We start from the raw sequence: 7,695 nt of genomic DNA, 5'->3' as shown, positions 1-7,695 counted from the left end.
CCTGAACATTGACCATTCCATTCTGACACCCAAACACTCTCTCCCCCCATCATTAAACTTGTTTCATCATATATAAAGAAAACATTTTTTTAAGAAAATATGTGAAGTATGGGATATTGGCAGGTGCAGATGATTGTGACTGATTAAATAAAATGACACACTCAAATGAGAATTGCATTTCATAAACATCATTAGAGTGGAATCTGCAGTTGGTCCCAAGCTAACCAACATGTCAGACAGTGGGCCATATTATAAAAGAAGTGCCAAAAGTGTGTAACAATTGTGACCTTGTTTAAATACCAGTATTGCTCATTTCACTTCCATCTATTTAAGCTGTGCTGTTTAAACACAACTGAACCAACACTTCTGAAACTGTTACATATTAAAGAATAAATAATACTGTATCCTGTACACCACTTTTTAAACTCTCTCTTAAAATTAAAGTTACAAATTATACATTTTTCGCAAGAGGCACCGTGTCTGTAACCTTGGTCCTCTGATAACCAGATCATCCATTGAGACAAGTTCTGCCAGTTCTCCGCAGTTGAGTAGATGCTGGTGGTCTTGAGGTTAATCACACTCACATAGCTCATCCTCTGATAGGTATCCCCATTTCTTCATGTTTGCCTTACACTGAGATACTCCACTTCTCAGTCTATTGAAGACATTCCATGTCTCCTGTGGAAGGTGATGACCTGCAGCAAGTTCTTCTTTGGGGTCATCCCAATATTCCTCTGATGATGAAGTACATCAGAGTTGTATTGTATGCATTGCAGGTGGTGTCGGGATTGGTTGTGTTGTCTGCAGGAAACTTTTTCTCAATTTCAGTCTTTCTGACTAATGTTCATGTCCAAACAGGGGGTGTCTGGGGTCTGTCTCCTGCTTCTTTCTTTCCCTTTAAGCTGCAGTTCTCCTTCTCATATCTGGAGGTGCTACAACCACAAAATAGTACATTTTGTTAATCGGCCTGTCACAATTCATCCTATTTCATTTAGGGCAATATTACCTGTTTGATGTGGCTGGAGTTCTGCCACACAAGTGCTACATATTATGCAGCGGAGAAACGCAAAGAAAGGTCAGATGTGCGGTGGACATCCTGTGTGCTCCCCAGTTGTTGCCTGTCAGTTTTTCCTAGTGAGGACTTTTATTTTTGTATGTGTGCAGTGGACTTTGAAGGTGAGAGAAAAGTCCAACTTTACTCCCAGATTTTTTGGAGTAATGCGGTGTGTTGGTTGTTCACCTCTCCACGTTATGCTCAGTTTCCTCTTGGCCTCTCTGTTCCATAAGTGGAATGCACCCACTTGTGTCTTTGAAAGGTTGGCTTCAGATAGTTACTATCATAATAGTCAGATAGTGTCTTAAGACCTGTTGTTAGTTTCCCTTCCACCTCCTCAAAAGTTCTCCCTTGGGCAGCAACTGCTGTATCATCTGTGTAAATGAAAGACCTCCTTGGGGATACCATTTATGTGTGTCCTCGAACAGCTCTTTTTGTTTTGTAGGGTAATGAAGAAATGTCTGTTTTGGAGCAGACATCTCATAAAATGCGTTAAAAGGGAGTCCTTCGTGATGGCATAGATCTTTGTTAATAATTTCCTGTAACTGATAGTATTGTATGCAGCAATAAGATCAACAAAGGCAATACCACTGATCTGCCTATATTCGTATCCATTTTCTACGTGCTGTGTCAGATTCAAAATCTGTCTCCCTGGACAAAAACCTGACTGTTCCCTAATCAGTGTTTGGTTGACATTGTCTGTGATTCAATTGAAGATCATTCTAAGACTAAAGGTGGCATAGGAGTGATATCAGTCAGAAGTTTTTGGCATCTGTTGGCTATTTTCCAGGTTTCTGTAGGGCCACAACTTTGGTTTTTCTCCAGATATATGGTATTTGCAATCTTGAAACACAGGTGTTCATCATATCTAGAATCCACCTCTTGACTGCTGGTTCAAACATTTTTATCTAATCCAGCAACTTTGTTGTTTTTCATTGAGCATATTGTAGTTTCTAATTCTTCCAAAGAGGAAGGTTATTCTCCTCAATTATTCTTCGGATCTTTGGGGTTGCAGATTTTTTATCAATTTTGCCAACAGCAATAACTGCTGCACAATCTGGTTAGGTGTTATATCAGGATTGAGTGAGGAGTAGCTGTTAGATCGTTTCCAAGGTTCTCCAGCAGTTGCCATGCCTTTCTACTGTTTTGTTTCACATCTAACTGCGTCATAAAGTTGCACCATTTTTGTTTCCTTGTATCCGATATGGCTAGCATTAGGTCCTCACAAGCTTGTATTGTTTCTTTAGACAATAGATCATCTTCGAAGAGGTACATGGAAGGGGCCTCACCGAAAATCTTAACACAGAGAAATAGGCACGGCACAAGACGACGTGTCATTATTAGCGAACGGGCATAGCCTGGACAACACTGGGATTAATCGCAATGGCAGATCCTCCCACCATCAGAACATTACACCTGATTATAAATCTATGTAATATATTATCTGGAAGAGCTGCTACCATAGCTCTTCATCACTGTCAATTTTCCATCCATTCAGGCTGTAATATGAATTTGAACAGTGCAATATACAAGGGGACTTCAAAAAGTAAGATACCCATTATTTTATGCCAGGTGAAGCAACTTTTACTGAATGCTTCACTATATTCAAAGTGACACAGATACAAGATATTATTTTTCAACAGAGTTCTCAGTAAACAACAGTCATACCATTCTACCAATTGTTAAATTTCTCATCTATGAATGTCCTCATTATTGCAAAATCTTTCCCTGAGTCATTCTTTCAGATTGCTAAAAAGTTGGAAATCACATGTGCAAGATTTGGACTGTATGGATGATTCTTCAGAACCTTCTACTGAAAACAATGACACAAAGTTTGTGTTGTGTGCACTGTGTAAGGTGTTGCATTGTCATGCAGGAGAGCAATACCTTTGCTCAATTTTCACATCTCTTGTTCTTTATGGCAGTGCACATCAATGTCAGTGTTGTACAGTACAAATCAGTATTAATGGTTGTGGCCTTTACCATAAACTTTATGTATGTAATTCCTTCACAGCTGAACAAAATGGTAGACTTGACCTTCACCTCTGGTGTTAAATGATGGACCCATCTCTCATTGCATGTAATGATGCAACTTAAGCCTGGCCCACACGCAACGATCTGTCTGCGCAGACATCGGCGCAGATGTCTGTACATGCAAAAGATCGCTGCAAATTGTGGTGTGTTCACACAACACAAACCCCAATCTACTACTCGCCCGCCATCTGTCGGTGTAGAAAATAAATATCAGTGGCAACCGACTACACTCCCCGTAAACGTCAAAAATTTCATTCAGTTATTTTGAAATATAGAAATGGAGGAAGTTCTGTTGTGGTCTGTGTTCACAACTTGTGTTGCAAAAAACATTCAGACCAACCGCAGGAAACAGAGAAAGTGGTCAAAATGGTGTAGATAGTGGCTGCTAAAGCGAAAGCAGTTTTCTCACATAAATTTACTGTTAGATTTGCAGGGCGAACCTTAAGAAAGCCAAGCAGATCAAAATACCATAACGTTGGCTGGTATACATGATCTACACCTACACCAGATCTTCTAGATTTCTGAACTTTGGATAACTCTTTTCGGTAAACAGTTCGCAACGAATTTATTTTTTTAGAAATGATAATGCAAACAGGCATTGATGTACTTCATTGGGGACATGTTGAAAATGTGTGCCCCGACCGGGACTCGAACCCGGGATCTCCTGCTTACATGGCAGATGCTCTATCCATCTGAGCCACCGCGGGCACAGAGGATAGTGCATCTGCAGGGACTTATCCCTTGCTCGCTCCCCGTGAGATCCACATTCCCAACATGTCCACACCACTACATTCGTAGTGCGCCTAATAAATGTTTCCCCATCATACTCATTACTTGTGGCAGATTAATCTACCAAGTCCCGTACGAGTTCGGGCATAGTGTGTGCTTTCGCAGAAGAAGGTCAATGGTTGGGAAGCCATATTCTAACTATATATGTAGTGGTGTGGACATGTTGGGAATGTGGATCTAACGGGGAGCGTGCAAGGGATAAGTCCCTGCAGACGCACTATCCTCTGTGCCCGCGGTGGCTCAGATGGATAGAGCATCTGCCATGTAAGCAGGAGATCCCGGGTTTGAGTCCCGCTTGGGGCACACATTTTCAACATGTCCCCAATGAAGTACATCAACGCCTGTTTGCAGCTAGGGTGTCCATTTAATTATCATTTCATTTCTAGCAAAGGTGCATGGTCATCCACGGTAACTGTTCTTTCGGGAACAGATACTGCCGTCATATTTATTTTTTTTTATTACTGTTTCTCTGTTTTCCGGGGCGTCAACTGCCCGCAATATTTTAATTAGAGCATTGTATGCTGCTGTCTTTTTGTCTCAGTCACTATATTCTTTACTTTTAATCTTCCTCAAACATGGGTGGTTTCTGTATATTTCAATGAATTCACTTACAAACTCTGGAGAACACTGACAAGTATCAGCCATATTAACGCCCTGAGCGCACAAATGCAAACACTAGACTGAGCAAACAGCTGTTTTGCGCCAGATTTGCAGCAATCTCCTGTCTACATGCTCCAACTTGTCTGCGCAGATGTGGTTTGAACCCACAGATTTGGGAGTTTCGCTCAAACCTCCAACTCCAACTTCCAGGTTTGCACTTCCAGGTTTGGTGCAAATCTTGTGTCCACATGCAACGATCTGTCTGCACAGATATGATGTGCGCAGATATTTGCGCAGACAGATCGTTGGGTGTGGACGGGCCTTTAGGAAGTCCATGGAGTAGCATTCAAGGAAATCCAGCTTTGGTGTATGTGACAGTGATCATAGAACCTAACATGAAGACAATTTCCAAAACTGTCGATGATCTTGGACAATGGAATGATCACTGCCTATTCAGATATACATTTGCTGGACAATGTCTTCTGTGACTGCTGCAGGTTCTTCGATTGCCTGGAGGTAGTAATCTGTGGTTGATGTCCATGGCCTACTTCACAATTAGCATCAACTGTGTCTGGGCTGTATAGGTCAAATTGTTGGTACCATTTCAATATGGCTGGACAGGACAGTACATTTGGTTCATATACTGCCAGTGTTGTACAGTTAATCTGTGTGCAGTTTAGACTTTTTACTCTCAAGAAACGTACTGTCCTGCACTTCAACATTGGAGAAAGTTTCCAGTAGCCATGCCATTTCATTTTCACACTGTTATTCATATTGCAAAAAAATGTGTCTGTAGGGAGCCACTCTCTTCCGAAAATGCGCCACTCCTCTTGCAGAATGAACTTGGTGTTGGACAACGTGCGTAACTTGTTTTGTGAAGTCCCTACCTGCAGTACATTTATTGTTGTGTTGACAGTTTTAGGAGATGAACACACAGTGGCAGGAGTTGTTCTGGCCCTTATTGACTTCTACCAGTTCAGGACTTGGGAGTGCAAGGCTCAAGGAAGTTCTTGAGGGAGTTCACTTCCCTGAAGAAATTTAGTACCCTTGGATCTGTGTATACACGACTCAACAAAGATAACTATGTAATTTTTGCAAACACTATTTGAAATGCAACACCTTGCCAGCATAATTTTATATTAATTACATGACTTCTTTGTGTGTTTGTCTCCATGAACATTGTTTCTTTAAGTGAGAATGGCGAGAAATTTACAACTCTGATAACACAAAATTAGGTGTGATTTAACGTTGTGAACACAGAATATTTGGAAGGACCAATAAAAAGTCAGGAAAATACTAATTCTAGGAATGCAAAAGTGGGGTTGCAGTGTATATATGTAATTATTAAGAAGTGGTGTGCTGCTTTTCATTGCAAGAGGTAGAAAATTTATTACTGTAATTGTACCTCGCAAACCCCACTAAATGAGAGGTGGTGGTATGAAGAAAATTACGGCTGAGAGTTGCAGGACTCAAATGAACAGTTGTTAAAATTTCCCACTCCAGAATCCAATTTCTGGACAGAAAATTGTATTGTTTTATTTTTGTATATGTAGTCATATTAGTTATCTAAATGGTTGAAAATGGAGACTGCTGAAGCAACAATGATGACTGACAAGGTAAACATTATGAGGACTGAAAATGATGCAAACAAAATGGTGATGGAACAGAAGAGACATAATGATGTGCTATTAAGAGAGGAATATTTGGAAGATTCAATTGGGTAAAAAGTAGGTAATGAAGGAAAGGAACATATCTGATGAGGAACATATCGTAAATGCAAAGCAGGTCAATAAATTATGAGGGAGAAATAACAAGAATTGAGATAGAAAATAAATGAGGATACAAGGTTACAACACTGGATTATAAGTGTGAGACAGTTTGGAGATTCTGTTACAACAAATGTTACCAGCACATGAAAATAGATGTTTAAAAGCATGAAGGAATGATGTAGAGGAAAGTTAAAGAAGAGACAGAAGAAATCAAAATGAAACAGGACAAAATTCATCAGTGAGTAAAGAATGAGATTAGAAGAAACGGGGTCAATTCTAGTGTCCGATAACACCCGTCAAGTTTGACCACTGACGTAATGTGTGATGTTATTTTGTTTGTGCCGCAGATTGCTGTCGATGAACGTTAAATTATTTCTCTGGATTTCCATGTTACGCACATATATTAAAAATTCGATGTAGATTGTTTTGTTTTCATCTTGTAATTTGTTTTCAGCATCTTTTGTTGATTAAAGTAGTCATGATTTATAAGTAGTGATTTATAAGGACTTGATTTCTGACGCTGTTCGTTATGGATAAGTCAGTTGTTTCTACTGCAAAAATTTTGCTTCAGGAAATGAGTGACCGTAAACCAACTATAAAATTTTTGCAATCATTGGGCGTCATTGCTGAATTTTGCAAGTGCAGTGTCTGTGGAAATTATATGGTGTTGACAAAGGTTGCATCATCACAAACTCCCAACGAATTAATGTGGAGGTGCAGAAAAAATAACATATGGAGATCCATATGCAGGGGACATGGTTCGAAAGATCGAGGCTGAATTTAGAAGTAATTATCATGCTAACCTACTATTTTTGCTATGAATATTCTTGCAAAGCTCTCATGCATGAAGCAGGGGTTTCGTGGTGTGGCACTGTAGTCGACTGGTTCTTATTTTGTAGAGAAGTCTGTGAGTAATTTATAATGTATAGGGGGTCATTGAGGGGGGGGGGGGGGGCGGGGAAGCAGGGGTTATAGTGTAAGTAGATGAGTCACATTTTGGAAACAGAAAGTATGAAAGGGGGCACAAGGCTGCTGGGCTTTGGGTTTTTGGAGTAGTAGTTTCTGGAGGAGATAGTGCTGATGTTGAATTTAGGGTTGTACCAAATCGGACAAAGGAAGTCTTGACATCTTTAATAGAAGAATATGTGGAAGAAAGTTCTGTAGTCATGTCGGATGGGTTTGCTTTGTACAAGGGGTTGGGTGAAAGGTGTTATCATCATTTGGTCATGAATCACAATATTCTGTTTAAGGATTATAAGATGGGGGCCATGTACTAATGATATCGAGGGGTATTGGGGGGCTGTAAAATCTGTTGTCCGGTGGGGAAAGAGAAGTATTTCTGTGTTGCAAGGCCATTTATATGAATACTGTTGGAGGAAGAGTGTTCCTAAAGGTTATTGTTTATTTCTTGCATTTATGAAAGTAGTTGTTGTGGTCTGCAGTCCTGAG

At 40.1% G+C, this 7,695-nt stretch overlaps 1 non-coding gene across 1 annotated transcript; it reads right to left on the bottom strand.

Annotated features, from left to right (window-relative positions):
- Positions 1-3,721: 3,721 nt before the first annotated feature.
- Trnat-ugu lies at positions 3,722-3,796 on the bottom strand. Its single transcript has one exon. It is a non-coding gene; the product is annotated as a tRNA-Thr (tRNA).
- Positions 3,797-7,695: the final 3,899 nt, after the last annotated feature.

This window comes from Schistocerca americana, chromosome 9 (genome assembly GCF_021461395.2).
Source record: "Schistocerca americana isolate TAMUIC-IGC-003095 chromosome 9, iqSchAmer2.1, whole genome shotgun sequence".
Lineage (NCBI taxonomy): Eukaryota > Metazoa > Arthropoda > Insecta > Orthoptera > Acrididae > Schistocerca > Schistocerca americana.
Note: the sequence above shows the minus strand (reverse complement) of the source record. Positions and strands in the feature narration are given on the sequence as shown.